The sequence below is a fragment of the Cricetulus griseus genome, chromosome X, assembly GCF_003668045.3.
Source record: "Cricetulus griseus strain 17A/GY chromosome X, alternate assembly CriGri-PICRH-1.0, whole genome shotgun sequence".
Classification (NCBI taxonomy): domain Eukaryota; kingdom Metazoa; phylum Chordata; class Mammalia; order Rodentia; family Cricetidae; genus Cricetulus; species Cricetulus griseus.
In genome coordinates, this window is record NC_048604.1 from 13,510,998 (window position 1) to 13,530,966 (window position 19,969).

Consider the following 19,969-nt stretch of genomic DNA (forward strand, 5'->3'; position numbering starts at 1 on the left):
TGGTCCTCAGACCTGCTCTCATTGGCAAGCTGACAGTCCATAACTCCTTCCTCTTCAGATCACTCTTCTTACTTGGCTTCCAGAGCACCACATTCTCCTACTTTTTCTCCTACCTCACAGGTGATCCCTGCAAGCCTCCTTTCTTTTCCTTTTCTGATCTCTTTCAGCTTTAGCCTTTGCTGAGTCCCTGTTCTTTAACATTTTGTCTTGCTACATTTGCACTCTAAATGTATCACTCTCATGCTTTCAAATATTGTTGGCCTCAGCCCAACAGACCTTTTGTGTAATATCCAGCTGCTTCCCTAGCATTTCCACTTGGATATTTAAGTAGCATTCTTCAGTTAGTACATCCAAAAGAAAACTGTTTATAGCCTATTCCTAAATAGTCTATGCCCATAGATTTCTCTATTCCTATGATAATCCTATCTCTCTAGTTGCTTAGGTCAATCCCCTTCCAGTTGCATGAGTCTTACATTTTTCTTCTCTTTCTCTTTTAGTACCCCATGAATCAACATATCTTGACTTTCCTTTAAAATACGTGTGGTCCAAAACCAAACCAGTTCTCATCACATCCACTGCCTACCATTTTGGTCACTCCAGTGGTTCTTATCATGTGGGTGGTGACCCCCTATGGGGAGTCACCTAAGACCATCTGCATATCAGATATTTATGATTCATAACACTAGCACAATTACAGTTATGAAGTTGCAAAGAACATGTATGGTTCGAGGTCACCACAACATGGTGACCTATATTAAAGGGTGGCAACATTAGGAAGGCCCATTCTTTTACTCCTCCATTTTGTAACAACCTCCTAATTAGAATCCCTACTTCCATCCTTCTACTTCCCAGTCTACTCGCCACATAGTTACCAGTTTCAAATGTATCTTTGACGGTATTATAACTCCCATATTTAGATCCTTCTAAGAGATTGCCCAAGGCCTTTAGGAGCTGCCATAGTCCATCCATGACTGTGTGGCCACACCTTCCTAACACTTCTCAGCTCCCACTTCCTCCATGCTATCCTGTGGCCATATTGGACTTCTTGATGTCCCTTCATCATATCCTGGTGATCTTGCCCCCTGTCTTGGAGCTTTCGCTCTGGTTTTTCCTTTTGTCTTGACTCCTTCTACCAAGAGTTATTTCCTCATCACCTTCCTGTCTCTGGTCATACATCCCTTCATCAAAGTGGTTTCTCTGACTGTTTAACTCAAAATAGCACTTTGTCCCTGTCATTTTCCTTTTCCCAGCAGTCATTTTTATGTATCTATTTTATGTGTTCACAGTTTATATAGCACATTTAAATAGGTCAAGGCATTTTGAATTTGTTGAATATTTGTTTTATTAAATGTTTATGTGTATACAGTCAACCCTCTGAATCTGTGTGGGGTCTATGTCATGGATTCAACTAAGTATAAATTGAAAACACTAAAATTGCATGTGTTCTTAACCTGTAAAAATCATTTTATCTCCAGTATTCCTTACATACTATATATAGTAGCTATTTATATAGTATTGGCATTGCATCAATTACTGTAAGGAATGCAGCACAATATGTGGGGAAGGATTGCATCATTCATATGTGACTACCATGTAATTTTATATAAGATACTTGAACATATCTAAAGTTCAATATGAAAGGAGGATATTAAGGGACAGGTACAATAAGGCGAACTGTTCTGCTTGTGTCTGTGCACTAGAATATAAATTCTAAGTAGGTGAACTTTTTATTTTTGAATAAATGAATATGCTTATATCTGTATATTGCCTCCCCCTAAGAGAGTGACAGCTTCTTTAACGCATGCTTTTTATATTTCGTGATCTATCCCAGTGCCTGAAACAGCTCCTGGAAGATAGTGGGTGTTTAAAAATGCTGTTTGAAGTATTTAATTAATTAATTAGTTCAGACATTGAAACAGCTTCTAACGGTAATAATTAAACTCAATCAACATGATGAATAAATAGCCAAATGCTTAGATGATGACAGTCTATTGATAAGATTTTTTGTGTTTTCCAAACTTATAATTTATTTTATCTTTTGGTGTGGTGATAATAATTTTCAAGGATAAACAAAAACTGGAGGGTTTATAGGAATTACACATGCCACCTAATTTATATTAAACGTCTATAGCATAATCAACTATTGATCAGATATACTGCTAGGAAACACTCTATGTATAAGGTATACATTTCTAAGTACGTTATTGATTACAAGTCAGGTAAACCTTTCTCATATCCTATATGATGGTGGTATTGATTTTACATAGCTAAGGAACTGGGAACTTTGTATTCAGTTTGTGTATGTGCACTGCACACAACTACTAAAATAAGAATGCTAAAATGGCTCACATTATAAAGTATTTTTAAATAGGTAATCACGTCTGTTTGCCAGACAAGTTCAAACTGTGTTAACTCTTACTTTGCATGGGTCTTGGGGGTAATTGGATATAGTAGCACAAGTGTTTATAAGTAAAGAGAGATTATTTGAAGATTCCAGGAACCTTTATGCACAGGTAGAGTTTTGGTTGCACATGTCTTTTGTGTGTGTGTGTTTGTGTGCGTATGTTTGTTTGTCTGATTTTTTTCTTGTGAGACTCTGAGCTGCACTGTACAGTACAGGCCGTCTCATAACTCATAGTCCTGCCTCAAATTCCATCTTGCTAAGATTGTGTACTTCAATTCAGGTACTTTTTCCCTTTACATGTGATTTTAGTTTATAGCAGAATGAAGTAAAATGCTGTTCAAAATCCACCATCCAGAGATTTTGATATCTGTTATCCATATGCCCATATATGTATATGTATACATATGTACTTCTGTACGATGAGAATTCCCTATATGAACCCCCTCACATAAGATTTCATTTTCTTTGATTTATTTATATTCAGCTGAAGGTTGAATTTAAAAGGAAGTTTCTGAAAAAATACCTAAGTTTGAAGTTACATTTATTGTGAGATATGGTTATAATTGTTCCATTATTGTTGCTGTTAATCTTTGTTCTTGATTTATAAATTAAAGCTTATGATAGGTATGTACATATAGGGACAATGCAATATATAATGATGCCTAAGTATCCATGGCAAATGTTGGACTGTATCTGTCAAAGTGGCATTCAGGAACTTGTTCTTTTCCTCCATAATTTATATACATTTTATATGTCAACATGTTTAAATTTACGTTGTAATGTCTTTAAAACTGAAAAGTATTTTGTAGTCTGTATAGACTGAAATTTGCTTAGCCAATCCCCTGTTGATGAATGGTTGCCTTTGTTACTGTTACTAAAAAACAATTCTGGAGCAAATATCTTTATGAATGTATCTTTTAAATTTGATATGAAAACCATTTCAAGATTTCTTCCTTACTGTCATTATGTTTATATACTACTGTATATAAAGGAATCACTGAAGACGTTTCTCCCTTTACTATTTTTAAATGATTATAAATCTCAAAGTAGTGGACTTGAATAAATGAGATTTTTCTATGTATTTTATACCCAGGAGCAAAAAGTATACTCATAGGCAATGAAATAATGAAATGGCTTGTTAAAAGAGACAGACAGACAGACAGACAGACAGGTAGACAGACAGGAGGGGGAAAGAGAGAGAGAGCGCACTATTTAAGTGAATGATCAAGTATTTTGAACATTTTCACCTACATACACCAATCTTATCATCTTGACATTTTTCTTAGGTTTGATGCTGACAATAAAAACTTGGGAATAAGCTATAATTTCTGCATCCATGCATATTCAGGTCTAGAAAGGAAAGAAGTTTGCACGTAGAACTTCCCACCCACACATTTCTTTCCTTTCTGATTCTGACACTTCAGCCTTTGAAACAGTTCCCATGAGCAATACTGAGATTCAGACTATTTAGATCGAAGGAAAAACACAAGATCTTTTGCTTATATCTAGCACCTGGAAACCTCCTTGAAAAAGTGCCGAAATGCAAATGGTGCTGTTATTTTTTCTGCATACAGGAGAAATCCTAAAGTATTTTAGGGAGAAGGAGAGGAACTTAGAGATAATAAGGACAGGCGTGAGGGAGTGAGCTCAAATCATATTGCTAAGGAGCTCTGTTTCCACTATATGCTTACCGAGTTAACAGGCAGATTGCATGCCATTTTCATGCAAAAGGTTTTATACTTTATTTCTAGCCATTAGAAGTGGATAGGAAAATTAGAGAAGGAAATTTTTGTTGAATAAGAAGCATATGTGGGCTGGGGAGGTAGTTCAGTCAGAATAGTTCTTGCCTTGTGAGCATGAAGACCCGAGAGTTGGATTCTCCAGAACCTACTTTTAAAAGGCCAGGCACTGGGGGGTGGGGGTGGGATGTGTATTTAAAACACTAGTGCTGAGAAGGCAGAGACAAGTCGATCCCTAGAGTTTGCTGGACAGGTAGAATAACCCTATTTGATGAGTTCCAGGCCAGTGAGAGACCCCAAGTCACATGATGGATGGATCCTAAGGAACATCTGTGATTGTCCTCCAGCCTACATGTGCGCGTGCGCGCGTGCACACACACACACACACACACACACACACACACACTCACACTATTAAAAAGGAAAAATGGTGTGATAGTAGTGTATGGTTATAATCATACCACTCAGAAGCCACATGTCGACAAGAGGAAGAATTTCAAGATCATCCTAGACTACTTAACAAGTCAAGGACAGCCTGAGCTATAGGAGACCCTTCCTTAAGCAAACAAAAAGACAGCCAGATTCAGTGGATTAGGATTATAGTGTCATCATTCACAAGCTGGGGGCAGGAGTATTACCACAAGTTTGATGTCAGCTTGGGATATCCATTGAGTCCCAGGACAGCCTAGGCTACAGAGTTGAAATCTTCTCTCATGAGCACAGAGAGAAGAAGAGACAGAGACAGAGAGACAGAGACACAGAGAGAGCTTTGGTTAGGCAAAGAGCTTAGTATTTTATGAAACAGACTAGCTCCGTATTCCTTTCTTTGTTTTGTACCACACCGAATCAGCCTAAGCCCACAGGAGTGCACTCCCTTACTAGATTTGCAAATCTTCTACAATAGCTCTGAACATTTCCCCTCCTTTATTGATGAATATCAGTATTGTGAGAGGTCTTATTGAGAGGTCTTATTGGCAACCACTCTCTTTTAAGTAAAAGGCCATGCTTCTTTTTCAGGGATAAGCCTTCTCTATTCCCACTGATTCTGTTTCTCCTTGATGTTCTGTGCACATAGATACATTAGCCATTAGCCGTCTTACTGTAGTTTCTCTAGCCCGTCGTGTGTGGATCATTTCAGGACTCCATCCTAAAATATCTGAACTGGAATTCTGTTTCCTCCTCCAACTGTTTACCTGGCTCTTTTCCTTGGACAGACAAACCAAAGTTACATTTGTTTCCTACATTTTTCGTTCATTTCTTAATTCTTCAATCTTCTTTATTATTTCTTCTGTCTTTATAAACATCCTTCCATTCATCTTGTTAGGTCTCAGGTGTTCGCTAGTTAAAATCTAGTTCCATTCAGTACTTACCATCTCTCTCTTCTGCAGCATTGGACTCTGTTGGTCACCTTTGTTCATTGAAACCAAGGCTTCTCTTCATTTTCTGATATTCCATTCTCTCTACTTTATGCCACTAGTTTTCTTTTTTATTTACTTGTCCTGCCATCCTTTGTAAAGCATTTGATGTTTTCTCCACCTACAGTCTCCAGTTTCAGTAGTCATCTTTTCTTTCTATGTCCTCTCTCCATTAGTAAATCTACTCCTGTGACTTCAATGACTGCCTATATACAGGTAGCTTCCTTTCTGAAATCTAGATCTATATAGACTACCGGCTACTGCACATTTGCCTATCAAAATCAAAATGGTCACCAGTGAAGCCATTGTCTTTATTCCTGCAACAGAATAGAGTAACCTTTCAGCTTATCCCATGGAAATAAACTTTTGATATTCTGGGGTTTGGTAGGCACTAGCATCATTAATAAAAGATACATATTATTTACTTTCAAAATGCCTGCAGTAGTTAAGAGGGCTCTTTTAGATTATATGAGTTTGGAACCTGGCTAAAATTCTTTTATAAACTTCATAATTTGTGGTAAAGGAATTGATCTTTCTCTCCTTTAGTTTCTTCATATATGTGATAAAGGCAATAATAGTACATACCTTATTGGATTGCTAAGAGGATCCAAGGAGCTAATACAAAGTATAGCAATTTACAATATTATACACATCAAGTTAGTAAAAGTTTGACGTTACTGATTACTCTTTCAGTCCACGGGAAAACACTCTGACCTCAGGCCAATATGTAGCAGTGTAAAATCTGAGAAAACTATAGATAGCACATCTTGTAAATAGTTCTGTTTTGTTTTAATGATGAATTACCTAGATTTCTATAAAGTCTTACAGTAGAGTTGTTTACAGAAGCAAAGTGATCCATATTGCCACAGTCTACTGCCAACTGCCAGAGTCCATCGCTGACACAGAATGACTTCAAAGGAAAAGGTCACAAGTGTCATCATTTTCCCACATAAAATCACACCTGAAGAGAGAAAATCTGGATTGGAATGTTGAAAATGCTGCTGTTGGGAGACCCTGGTCTGCACCTCTATCTGTAAACATACTGAAGGGAGAGCAGGGCAGGGTTTCCCATACAGGAGGCACAGGCTACCATCGCATGGCAAAATGGTTGATGAGAACTCACTTTCCATGCTGGAGTCTACACGAGCATTTCAGTGCTTCTTGAACCTTCAAGTGACCTGCTTTGAAGAAGAAATTCATCCTTGATAATTCTCTTTAGTTAGTTATTGAAATGTCCTTACTGTTGATGTAAAAAAATTGTTTTGAATGAGCCTCCTCCCTGATTTACTCTTTCTCTCTTACCTACACACCCCTCACCTGTATTATATACTATGTATATGTACTTTTATATATAAATGTAGATTTGTGATTACTCTATATATGCCATGTTTAAAAACTGAGTCTTCAAATTATGTTACTTTGTGTTGTAAAATGTTCTTATACACATTATCATTCTAATGACAGACTAGTTGAAGTTTATGTTGGTTTTCATTTATTTCATTTTTGTGAAAAAGGCAATGTTCATGTCAAAATGTGAATGACATCCTTGTCTAGTCCAAGCACTTGAATCACCAAGTAAACTATTAGGAAACTGAATAGTTAACATTCATGTTTTTCTTGCATGTTATGTAGGCATCTGTATCCTATCCATGTATATAACAGTTACATATGTGTCTAAACTAATATTGATAATATTTCTACATTGATTTTCATATTAGATTGCTGGAACTACCTTGTGAGATTAAGCAGGCAAGAGGATATTACTGTGTCCTTGCCAGTGTGTAAACTTGCATTCTGACAGCTGTTTCCTAGAGGACGTAATTACATGAATAGATTGGAAGTGGAAAGGTTATAATTTAGAATTTGGTACCAAATCTTCTGATGCCATGCAGTTTTCTTTTGGGGACATTTCCTAGTATTCTACCTTTTCCACCTTATTTTAGTGTTGCTTTTTAAAAAACCCTTGTTCGAATTTTCTTTTTTCTTTATATTTCCATTTTTATTTAAATTAGAAACAAGATTGTTTTACGTGTCAATACCAGTTGCCTCTCCCTACCATCCTCCCCTGCCCCCCCAACTAACACCCTACCTATCCTATACCCTTTCTGCTCCCCAGGGAGGGTGAGGCCTTCCAGATCTCTGAGGATCTTCAGAGTCTGTCATATGCTTTGGGATAGGGCCTAGGCCTTCCCCTGTGTGTCTAGACTGAGGGAGTATCCCTCTTTGTGGAATGAGCTCCCAAAAGTCAATTCCTATGCTACAGATAAGTACTGATCTACTACAAGAGGCCCCATAGATTTCCCAGGCCTCCTCATTGACACCCACATGCATGGGGTCTGGATCAGTCCTATGCTGGTTTCCCAGCTATCAGTCTGGGGACCAAGAGCTCCCTCTTGTTCAGGTCAGCTGTTTCTGTGGGTTTCACCAGCCTGGTCTGGACCCCTTTGCTCATCACTCCCCCTTCTCTACAACTGAATTCCCGTTCAGTTCAGTGTTTATCTGTAGGTGTCTGCTTCTACTTCCACCAGCTACTAGGATGTAGGCTCTAGGATGGCATGTAAGTTAGTCATCAATCTCATTATCAGGGGAGGGTATCTAAGGTAGCATTTCAGCTATTGCTTAGATTGTTAGTTGGGGTCATCCTTGTAAATCTCTGAACATTTCCCTAGTGTCTGATTTCTCTTTAAACCTATATTGGCTCCCTCTATTATGGTGTCTCTTATCTTGCTCTCCTCTATTCCGCCCCCCCACCCCGAACTCAACCTTCAAATTTTCTTACTACACATTTTTCAGACCATCTTGTGGGAGAACTATGGTTTTCATCAATGTCTTCATGAATAGAAAAGTGAATGTGGCTCGATTCTAACAAAAATACATCTTTACTTTTAGAATACAAATGTGCCAGCCACTAATTTTAAGGGGAAACACTCTTAGATGTTGTTGGATCCTTATTAATTACACTCATGTGGTACTAGGGCTTCCCAGGCTTCTATTAAGAACAAGAGTATCAATTGCTAGATGACCAGTTCTGAGTGAATATAGACAGCTGCCATCCCGATGCTGAACATCATGATTTCAAAATGTGAATAGTTAAGAAAGACAGTAATTTCATCCATATAATAGGACAAAAAAAAAAAAAAACGTTAGGGCAGCAACTTAAAATGGCGATGCAGGTTAATGTAAACAACTAGTAATGTGGACCACTTTATCCTTAATTACTCCTTAAATACCCCTTGGTTATCCCTTAATTACCTGTGAAACAGATGATCATGTAACTTGTGGCCCTGCACTAGCACAAATTCAGTTCCTAGAATTAGTGTTCAGCCTTTTGATTTCACAGCAGAGTGTCATTTCTTCAAATTTTAAGATAGTGCCACTTGCTGCCCTCCCTTATCTCAGTGCCTAATTAAACAGTAGTTAGGCACATACTTTTTTTTTCCTATTTTACATGAGGGTAAAAAAAGGGACTTCTGTTTACGGTAGTTGAATAATACTCCATTCCAGCTAAACTGCCTTCATTTAATGAACATTCAGAGAATACTTAAGCATAACCCAGTGCAACACATTAGCCTGCTGCAGATTCTTCATAAACAGCAGACTTAACCAGTTCCTCCGCTTAGAACCTGTGTTTGGACATTCGCTACACTATGTTCTGTGCTTGTATATTTGCAATAGCAAACTAAGAGTGTAGATTCTAGAGGCGCAACTTTGAAGGGTTTACGATCTCTTCCGAATTACTTTTTCCTAGTTATTTTGAAAATGTGCAGTAACCCTCTCACTGGTTAACCCTGCAAACCACACAACAATGATTGCAGTAATTACTAAGGTTGATGGAGAGGGCATAGGATGTTACTAGCTTAATTACAGAGTAGATCAAGAATAGTTTGGGATCATAAGGATCAGAATATTATTGGCTGTCTCTGTCCCTGTGTCTCTGTCCCCTCCCTCTCTCCATTGTTCTTGGTCCTTCTACCACTATTTATTTTAAAAGAAGGTAAGTTTTTTTTTTCTTGACCCTATGTGAGAAACCCTCCTGTTATTTCCTAAGTGCCAAATGTTCTATAACTAGCCATCTGTGGATATTTTATTTTTTCAAGTTACTTTTTATTAGCCCTCCCCCCCACACACACATGCACACATACAGTAGTATTTGAAGATCAATGAGCTACTGGTCTCTCTTAAAATTTCTTGTTGTTCAGCTGAACTTTATCGTTTTCTTTTCCCAACAATTTCTCTTAGAATTACATAAGGAAATTAATTGTCCTGAAACAAATGATGTAGCTTTAGGAGACATGCGCCAAGGTCAAATATATAACATTTCAGGCCTTACAAATAATTGGGAATATCATTGCACTTCTGAGGGGCCTGAACAACAGGAAATGTTAAGATAGGCTTTGCCGTTACTGTCTTCAAGGATCTGTGCCCGCAATGTTCTGTTTCATTGTCTCCAGAGGCCTGCAAGCCACAGAAGTCTTTGCACTTCTGTGCATCAGTGCCACAGATTGCTTTTCTAGTTACTACTTCCTGGAGAATTTACCAACTGAAGAGATTGTACCATTGAGCCAAAATGGATTACTGAGCAGCCATACCATTTTATTTATTCATCAGTAGAGCTATTTGAGAAGATGCTGTAGTTTTGGGGTTGTTCTAAGTAAAACTTAATTAGACTCGGAGATGATCAAATGGGACAAAGAATTCCCCAAGAGTAAGGTGCTGTGGGACTTCCTATAAAGTTTTCCCGCTGTGACACTGGAATGATGTAAAGTGAAGACTTGAAAATACAGACCACATCAGCCATAGTTTATTTTAGAAATTGGATTTGGACTTTATGGTGGTGACCAAAAGTAACCATTTCCATTCTAATTAAAGAAATATCTCCCTGTTCAATGAAATGGGAGATTCATTGTTTATTGATAAGATTGTCTACCCCATATGTCTATATATTTATTATATGCTTTCCCTGTAGAGAGTGAGGGTCATTAGGGATGACTTGTTTAGTATTTATTCCATTTCCAGTCTCAAAATTTGAGTGGATGTCTGAATGCAAAATTTGAATTTCTAGTTTGTGGTGGAGATATAATGTGCACTCTGTTATGATGTGGCTGTTATGTAGATTTGTCCTTCCTTGAAATTTAGTAGACACATTACAATGATATGTGCATAAATAAACTAGATAATTTTAACTGCTTTGTGAATTTTGTTGAGCTATTGAGCTCAGGATTGATTAGAAGCAATTGGTGGGGAATTGTGATTTATATCTGTAGAAAAAAATTTCATTCCAGCCTGGCTTAGCCTTACCTTATTCCATCCTGGCTTAGCCTTACCATAGTTCCAAATACGCTTTCCTGGCTGAGGAAATCAGAAAGATTTGATCATCTTAATATTTACCTAAACAAAATATGATTTAGAAGATTGATTCCTTCCCTGAATACCATATTGCACAACACAGAACACCAAGAGAAATCCAGTTGAGGCAATTTGTACTCTTGAAGAACTCATGCTGATGTTTTCCACTCCATTAGCCTAGAATTTAGCCTTTGGGAATGAATGGAAAGGGACTCATCTTACCCAAGCTGCTACTCCTTCCAAAGCACAGGTAGTTTAGAACCCTGAATAAAGCTTTGGACCAGATAATAAACATGGAAATAACCCAAGTGCAGAGCCTTCTAGAGCATAGGGGCATCATTCCAACTCGTAGGTTGCCTGCTTGCTGGTGAAAAGCACCCAGCAGCTACCCAGGAGAAATTGGTCTTCAAGCCACAGCTGATGCCTCTTTGGACCTAGAGAGAATGAAACCTTGCTGAAAGCCTTTCCCTCCTTCTTAATGATTCTACATTAGCACACCGAGGTTGTTATTGCAGAACAGATTAGAAACAATTAGCAATGGAATGACTGAAGAGGCTCTTGCTGCTTTTAGTGTTTACAAGCATCTTTTGAACAGAATCAAAATGCTCAGATGTGTATCTGAGTTTCATGTTTTAGCTCTCTCGTGGATAAGGATATAATATATATTGCTGATGTCTGTGTTTAATTTCAGATGCTTTTAAAGAGGCATTGTCTAGTAAGCTAATTTTCTCATGTTGAACAGTATGTGTTAAAATGATGTTGGAAGTGTAGTCCAAACACATCTTTTAACTCACTCAGTAAGACTATGGGACTATTTTTACTGACTGCTACTGAACCAGTATAGTCATTCATTGTTAACTAGGGGCGTTTTGTTTTTATATTGTGCCTGTCATTATGTATCATTGTATTTGTGTCTAAAAAGGATCCATTTTATAGGAAAAAATAATTAAATTAAAGGAACAATGGAGCCTATTTTCACAATGCTCAGGGTGATTCATTTAAGGCTAGGTGCATAGAATACAGGGGAACTTATTAGGAATCATGTGTTTCAACTTTCCTAATGGGGAATGTTCTTATTGTCTCTCATATACACTTAGATAAGGCTTCATGTAAGTGGGAAAGTTGAATCATGTCTTGTATTAAGGTATTTGATTTTTTTTCTGCAGTCTCATGCCATCTCCTCTAAAAACAAGCAAAGTTTGGTAAATATGCAGATTAGAATTTCATTGAGGATTGTGTTTTTTTCTTCCCAAGGACTAAGGTGATAAAGGTTAGATTCCACTGGTAAACTTCGCATCGCATTTAAATAAATAGTCTCGGGGAGATTTTTCTCATGAACATTTCACAGCTTGAATCTGCTTCTCATTATATCCCAATTATTGAATCAAATAAAACAAAAACATTCTAATAGAACAAAACACATGAAAATGACCAACTTCCTGGGAAAAGGAACAAAGAAATGCTGATTTACTCCCATAGCGTCAGTTTTTAAAAGATGTAGGAACTCACCCTCTCGTGTCTTTAAAGTAAGATGAGAAATATAAATTAAATTTCTATCTAAAATTAATAATCATTACCATTATAAATAGTAGGGAAAGTTCTAAACAGCTGCAAGTACCTCCTGGGCTTCCTAATATAGCATGCACATAATCAAAAATTTGACATAGGGCCATCATGATGGCTCAGTAGTTAAAGAAGGTGGCCTCCAAGCCTGACATCCTGAGGTAAATCTGTGAAATCCATATGGTAGAAAGAGAGAACCAATTATTACAAATTGGCTTCTAACCTCCACATGCATACCCAACATGTGTTTGTAACCCCACATAAATAAGTAAAGAGAGAAAAATCTATGTTAATTAAAAAAAGAAGTGATATGGCATCAATAGCACCATGAGAGTTCACAGTGAAGTACTGCCATTTCCACTGAAACTGCAAAGCTCCAAGTGGACCCAGTGGCACAGTTTGGAAAATGAGGTCCTTCCTTAATTACAGCTTTCTCTATAAACAAAGAAAAGCACGGTTTACAGTCAGGTATGAGACACAAAGAGACAAAATGTCCCATTACTTTGTGTCTGTGAATACCAATTGATGAAGAGTTTCAGGCATTTGAAAGGATGTGATTTGAGGATTACACTTTCTAATAAACTTATCCATTTCTTATTTAGTGTTCCACAGAAGCAGAACTCTGATAGTACCTGGCAAGGGACAGCATGAACTCTTAAGCAAGTAACCAGTATATATCTCAGGTTACTGAGTTTCTGTTTTTTAGACAAGATTCTTCCAGTAAATTAGTGGTAACAGTAGCAAACTTCTGAAAAACTATCCAGTGTATTTATCAAAAAGAGTAGAGTTATGTCTCTGTTGAATTTTGAAAATGCAGGTGAGTGTTAGGAGAACACAGTGATCCCCTCCTTACTTCGTTCTTCTGATGTTTTTGAGACAGCATCTAATGAATTCCAGGCTGCCCCCCAATTTCCTATACAGCTGAAGTTAACCTTGAATTCCTGATCCTCTTGTCCATACTTCTCCAATTGCTAGGATTGCAAGCATGCACCACCACAAGCAGCCTTTAAATTTTTATAAGGTGATGGCTAAATAGTATATTCATTACCTGTGTAATCTTCCACATCATATATTTCAAATAAAATGTATCTCCAAGTACCTCTAGAAAGTCCTGTTCAAATTATTGGCCTATCTTGCATAGACAAGGTACAAATTGTTTAACCAATGTATGCAAATGGTGTAAAATGACTGGAGCCACCATTACTAGTTTGCAGTTCACAGGGTTGTCAAGGAAGGCTATAGAATTTCACTTTTAAAGGAGTGGGATCCTTTTACAAATGTTGCTGGAAACCATCTTGTGGTGGTGGCTCACTCCTTTAATTCCAGTTCTCAGAAGGCACAGGCAGGTGGGCCTCTGTGTGTCTAAGGCCAGCCTGGTCCACTATCTGAGCTCCAAGTCAGCTAGGGCTGTATAGCAACACTGTCTTTAAAAAAATCTAGTTAGGAATACAGTGAATTTTCAGTTCTAGTGACCAGTTTTTGGTTAGTGACCCATGTAGTATCTTGATTTAGATATAGATATTCAACACATTTATTGAATTAATAAAAACATATGACTTGTGAAAATGAGAATATGGCTGAGTTTATAATGGCCATTTTACACTGAGTTTTAAAAATTCTTTACAGAACATTTTTGGCTCATTTCTTTGGAAGAAATTAATGTGATAGTGAATATATGTCATTCAAAATTTCAAGTTGTTACTCATGTCCTTCAGTTTTCAGAGGATTAGAGTCATAAGAAAACCAACTTTCAAGATTACATAAGGTTGCTAGGAAATTCAAGCTGGCATTTCCCCATCCACTTGAGTTAAGATCCTATATTTTGACTTGTATCGTTGAGGTGTGATGTGGGTGGTTTTCTTTCAACCTAAAGTATCCGTCAGAATATGCGGAAGATGAGGGTTTCCGCACACCTTAAAAAATAACTTCTCTTTTAACCACAATTTTGAGAAATAAGTCAAGCTGTGATCATGTAGACTTATAAAAATAATACTTATCATGACTTAATTTCTAAGTGAGAAAGGTCAATATCATTATTTCATTATATAAGCTAGGACACCAAAAGCTCAAAACATGGTGTCAGATGCAATAGTGTTTGTTAGATTGGTGACAAACCCAAAGGCCTCTTCCTAGAACTGAATCTGATAGACTCCAGGCAACTGAATGCTCAGTTTCAGACAAATTGAGAAGTTATTTCCTTCCTGCATTGCCATATGAGTGATTATTCTTCCGTGTTCATAAACTGAATTCACATTTGTCATAATTATCACTTTCTAGTTATCTGCTCTAGCTTAAGTAAGTCAAAAAGGTTTAATTTAAAAAGTATAATTAGAATAATTGAATTAGCTTCTCACCTTTATTTAAGTATCCGTACAAAAGGAAATGAGGTTTTAAGGACTGGTTTCTTACACGCGCTATGCAGCCTAGCTGATAACTGTTGTAGTGAAGGCAGTTTCTGGTCATAATCGCTCATTGTGTTTGCTCATACCTTTCTTTAAAGAAGCCTAGGTTGTTTTGACAAGTTCACATTTTTGTTTGTTTGGAAAATTACTTGGTGCAGAAAACTTATTTTTCCTCCTACCTTATAAAATATGTCTCCCACCTAACAGCAAATATTGTCCTGGTGAAATCTAACTATTCTGTTAGTTACCTTTGTTTCCTTACATTTTTTCCATTGAAAATTGGAGCCTATGTACATTTCCACATTTCATGATAGATTTTCAAGGAAAGAAAAGAAATGTGTACTATAGTAATTGAGAAAGAAGCAGAATAATCAAAGAGCTGCTTTAATATGATATTTCTGATTGTGATTTCTGCTATCGGTAACCAGATGAGGGGTTATATTTTTGTTTTGTTTTTTTTTTCTACCAGGAACAATTCTGGGAAATAAACTGAACATCTGAATTTCTGTGTAGGTTACTACAGATACCTCCTTATAAAGCAGATACAAAAAAAAGGAGCAAAGAGGCAAATATCCGTCCTTAACTTCTCATGACGATATGATATGAACATTGGTGGTTCTGCTGTGATAATTGATCATGAAACTATTGGTGCTATTTTAATAGTAGATGTAGTCACATATACCCAATCCATTTGTATGTTGTTTATTCATGATGCATGAGACCACAGATGATAAAACTTTAAAGGATCCAACTAAATGTTTTCATTTGTTTCTAAAACTCTGGTGTTATAGTACTTTGCCTACAGGCAACATGTAGGTACATGACAGCTAATTAGCTTTGCTCTTGTTAAAATTGATTCCCTATAATTCTTAAAGAACAAGGCTTCATTCAAGAAAAGCAGTGCGGGAATTGAATTTTGAGTACATAGGAGTAAGCTATGCAGGTCCTGTAATCATTTTTTAAAAGCTCCATTGGGATTATTAAATAGAAGAGACTAAATACAAGATTATTAAAAACAAGGTTATTGCATTCATTGCTTGCTTTGGTTGAGGACGTTAGACATGGGCAATGTATGGAGCCGACAGTTGGTTCTTTTCACTTCCCTCGTTATGATGCTTCATGGTGCTCTGGCATGAGCCTGATGTTTTCTCTGTACACTGCAGGACATGAGAATCTTATGCTCGCTTCTGGCCACTATGTATACCAGGTAGGCACATGGCACACAGACATCCATGCAGACAAAATACTGATACATGTAAAACTAAAAGAAAGAAAGAACTTTTCATTATTGAAAGACACAATTATGATTTCCTCATCATTCGGCAACATTATTCTAAAATCTGCTTAGGGAAGCAGCCTCTAAAAATTACCTTTCCTTCTCCAACAACTAATACCCACAGCTATCAAACCTTAGCATAACTTTTTAAAAATCTGTCCCCCGAGACAGCAGTTAGAGATGGCTGTGAGTATTGGGAACTGAAGCTCCTGGGTCCTCTGCAGAAGCAGCAAGTGCTCTTCACTGCTGAGCCATCTCTTCCTCTCCACTCTCCAGAATATCTTAAGCTCTGTTTTCAATTTCCCCACCTGCTATTGTTTCATCAAATGCATATAGTCTGAGCCTCTCATGTTTTCCCGAATCAATTAGTAACATCCTCTGTAAATGGCTTGCTCCTCTTTAATCTCTATTCCTTCTCCCGCTGTCTAGATGACTTTATGTAGTTTACCATCTACTTGTCCATCCAGACATTCATTCATTTGACAGTCTCCCCTGGGTGCCCAATTCTTGCCAAACTGTGATAGCTCCTTCAAAGTCTGTTGTGAACTGAAGGAAACAAATACTGAACTGCCTATTGCCAGGATGGGACTATTCTGGTCCACTTCTCTCCTAAATGACGACAATCAGATGCAACTTTAGAATAATGATGTTGTGACGGTATTTGAACTGAGGAGCTCTGGAAAAACTATAAGAAAACCCTAGATAATAGGATGCACATAGATGTGGAGGTATACGGAAATGAAACATTAGTTTTTGGAGACCCAAATCAGAAGCTCACACCTCAAGAGCTGAGGAGGGCAGGGGTATTTCTAGAGAAATCCCATGGGGATTTATTAGCCAGGTGCTTAGAAAATGTTTACATTCTTTTTTTCAGTAATTAAATTTATTTATTTTACATCCCAACTGCGGTTTCCCCTCCCTTCTCTCTTCCCATCCTCTCACACACCTTCCCTTGCCCCCCAAATCCACTCCTCCTCTCTTCAGAAAGGAGAAGGCCCCCATATATATCAACAAAACATAGCATATCAAGTGGCAGTAAGTCTAAGCACCTCCTCTTGTTTGAAGGCTGGGCAAGGCCACCCATTATTAGGAATAGGATCCCCAAACCCAGCCAAAGTGTTAGGGACAGTCCACTGTCAGGAGTACTGCAAGTAGAATCAAGACCCAGCTATGCCACTCTTGAGCATATACTCAATCATAGCACCACATACCATAAGGACACTTGCTCAACTATGTTCATAGCCTACTGAAAATGTTCAGATTGTTAAAGGCAAAGGACCTTACTCTGTGCTTGGAGGATTGCTGATTAAGGATGTGAAGAAAAACAGACTGTACCCTTCTCAAAAGGTTCACAAAATTTTAATGCCTGCCGCCACCCCACTTGGAGAACCCTAGAAGCGTAAATCTATACTGAAGTAGACTTGATGCTGCCTGTGCCACTCCTGCCCAGGTTATACGTGGGGGTGAAATGGCTCTGTCAACACCATTCACTGTGCTGACAATTTAATCTCAATACATTGTTCCCATTAATGGGATTAATGGTCGTTTTGTACATGTGTATGTCCTGCTTTCTATTAACTACTGCCCTCCCTACTTCAAGTAATCAATCACTAAGTCTTAGTAGGAGTGTAAAGTAGTACCACCATTGTAGAAAACAGCATGCAGATTCTTTAATAAGCTGAATATATATTTTCCATATGACCCATATGATCGAATGAGCTTCCGTGTGGGTCTATATGCAAACAGAATGTGCTGCTATTATATTCAGGCATAAACTAATTGTATTGTGTGTGGTAGCAAGTCTGGTGCAATACTGCCCTGTGTTCCTAAACGTGCAAGCATTTAATTAAGGAAATCCAATTTTCTAGACGTGGTGTGACTCAGCTCTTTAATCCCACCATTTGGGAGGAAGAGGCAATCAGATCTCTGTGAATTTGAGGCCAGCCTGGCCTATACAGTAGGTTGCACAGTTACTCGGTGAGAGTTTGTCTCAAAAAAATGGGGTGGGTAGAGAAGGAAGAAAACCTGCCTTGTGGTGATATCTTGTTTGTACAAATAAAGTGGGTCTGAAGATCAGAGGGTGGAGCTTGCCACTAGCTTACCCTAGAGGCCAGGTAATGGTGGTACATGCCTTTAATCCCAGCATTAGGGATATAGAGACAGGAAATGAGATGGCCGGGTGGAGAAAGGAATTATAGGATGGAGGAAACAGAAACTCTCTCTTCTTTTCAGCTGGGAAGTTGTTGAAGTAAGGTGTGGCTATAGCTTGTTCCTTCATTGTCGCTGTATCTGACTCCAGACTTTTATTATTAAGACTTATTAATACTTACATTACAATTACACTGCCTTATTATGAACTATGTGGCTTTTTATAAACTCTAACCTACTTTATCTCCCCAACAACTTTATAGTGAGAACACTTTTCTCCCCATTGAAAGATAAGGAACTGAGGCGCAAAGTCTAAACTCAGCCAGATTTAGGTTTTCATTGCTCCTCTTCCACTGACTTACTCTCAACCTGTTCCCTTAACATAGACATGGCAATACAGAAATGAAGACCATAGGAGTGCACAGTACAAAGGCTTGGGATGGTATTTACCATCAATACTTCATTAGAGATGCTTGAAGGGCGTCATCTTGTTTGCCTTTTCTCAGGATGTGAGAATTAGCAAGTGAAGACAGTAAGAGGGTAAGAGGGTCTGTCTTAGAAACAACGTGGCCATGGAAAGAACAACCACAGGGCTCATTGTGCTTACTGCTTTCCCCTGATACAATTCCAGTATCCAGTCCATTACTTTCTTCCCACAAGGAATTTACATCTTACAAGGAACACAGCCACCCTTCATTACATTAGATCAGGCCTCTGAATCTCCACTTTTGTCAGAGGCAGAGAAGGCATTTGGTTCACGTGATTACTTCTGAGTCCAGTTATCAACAAGACTGGCATTCCATTCTGATATACTCCACTGACCTTACCATGTCTGTCAGTGAATGTAATAACATGTCCCATCACTCACTTTTGAAACATGTCCTAGTTTGCTTTCTATTGCTGTGATAAAAGCCGTGGTCAAAAGCAACTTGGAAAGGAAAAAGTTGATTTGTCTTATACATTGCAGTCATACTCCATCATTGATGGAATTCAAGGCAAGGATTTGGTGGTAGGAACTGAAACAGAGGTCATGGAGGGGCGCTGCTTACTGGTTTGTTCCAGGGCTTACTCATGTCGCTTTTTTATATACCCTAGGACTACCTTCCCAGAAGTTACAGCACCTGTAGTGATCTGGGCAGTCCCACATCAATTATCATTCAAGAAAATTTCCCACAATTTTGCCCACAGGCCAGTCTGGTGCAGTCATTTTCTTGACTGAGATTCCCTCTTCCAGTTTGTGTCTAGTTGAAAACAACAAACCTATACAGTACAAAAGGGATAAATATTTATTTTTCTGTAAAATGTAGTTTCTAAATCAAACTGAGTCGGTATGGTGCTGTGGACTGAACTCCAGGGCCTAATGCCTTCTTCCTTTGTGCTACCATAGCACTACACGCCCAGCTAAAGTCATTTTTTTCCCTTTGCTCTTCACTGTCATCTCAAGTTAGTCCTTTCTCTAAAGAACATTGTGATTGTGATCCTGGGGTGATTTTTTAAAGTAGTTTGTTCTATTAATTAGTAAGTTATGACATTTATTGCTTATTTAATACCATTATTTCTAATATTTTTCTTTTTGTAAAATGTAATCCCTGTGAAATAAAAATGTGATATATATATATATATATATATATATATATATATATATCTTAATTGCAACTTAAGCTCTAATGCTGTTA

At 37.8% G+C, this 19,969-nt stretch overlaps 1 protein-coding gene and 1 non-coding gene across 9 annotated transcripts in view; both read left to right on the forward strand.

Moving 5' to 3' along the window:
* Nucleotides 1–19,969, forward strand: part of Fgf13 (fibroblast growth factor 13) — a 505,513-nt gene that overhangs the window by 456,114 nt on the left and 29,430 nt on the right. The window lies entirely within an intron of this gene.
* On the forward strand, nt 6,558–6,657 carry Mir504 (microRNA mir-504). The gene is given in 1 exon segment (NR_105250.1): nt 6,558–6,657. It is a non-coding gene; the product is annotated as a microRNA mir-504 (primary transcript).